The 906-nt window shown below is 40.9% G+C and overlaps 1 non-coding gene across 1 annotated transcript; it reads left to right on the forward strand.

The window, feature by feature from the left end:
• Nucleotides 1-441: 441 nt before the first annotated feature.
• Nucleotides 442-547, forward strand: LOC140893949 (small nucleolar RNA R71). The gene has a single exon (XR_012153507.1). It is a non-coding gene; the product is annotated as a small nucleolar RNA R71 (small nucleolar RNA).
• The last annotated feature ends 359 nt before the right edge of the window (nucleotides 548-906 follow it).

Raw genomic sequence — 906 nt, forward strand, 5'->3', positions numbered from 1 at the left:
GAAAAATTCTCATGACTACGCAAACTAGGATGATACTGATTAGGTACAGGATTACCTCGATAATTGTTGTAATTCATGTTGTTCACGTATTGAGCTTGCTCCATACTCTCAAATCCATCAGCAAAATTTATGGCAGTCGCCAGTGATGTTGTCTCAGAAGAACTTTGATTACCTTTTGTCAGTGCAGCCAACTGTGTAGAAATAGTAGCCATCTGAGCAGTCAAAGCAATGAATGCATCAACCTCATGAATTCCAGCAAGCTTCCTTATTGCAGACCTCTCACTCGGCCACTGATAACTGTTAATAGTCATTTGCTCAAGCATCTCATAAGCCTATTCAGGAAATTTAGAAAATATTGAACCTCCAGCTGCAGCATCCACAGAAATCCTTGTTGGGCCATGCAAACCATTGTAGAATAATTCGATATGTTCCCAATCTGAAAAATTATGGTTTGGACACTTCCTAAGCAACTCCTTGTACCGCTCCCAAGCTTCATACAGTAGCTCAAAATCTTGCTGTTTGAAAGTAGTGATCTCAATTTTCAGCTGGGTAGACTTGGCAGGAGGAAAGTACTTAGCCAGAAATTTAGATGCCATGTCTTCCCATGTAGTGATACTCCCAAGAGGTAAAGACTGCAACCAACTATGAGCATTGTCTCTAAGAGAGAACGGGAACAATCGTAATCTGATGGTGTCCTCAGTAACACCATGAATCTTTACTGTGTCAGCAATCTCCAGAAAAGTGCGCAGATGAAAGTTTGGATCTTCAGTAGCTGCACCCCTAAACTGATTCTGCTGCACCATATTAATTAGAGCTGGCTTCAACTCAAAATTATTTGCTGTGATATTCTGCCGAGCTATCCCAGAATAATGAGTATTGATCACCGGTCGAAAGTGATCTCTGATA

This window comes from Henckelia pumila, chromosome 3 (genome assembly GCF_033568475.1).
Source record: "Henckelia pumila isolate YLH828 chromosome 3, ASM3356847v2, whole genome shotgun sequence".
In the NCBI taxonomy this organism is placed as follows: domain Eukaryota; kingdom Viridiplantae; phylum Streptophyta; class Magnoliopsida; order Lamiales; family Gesneriaceae; genus Henckelia; species Henckelia pumila.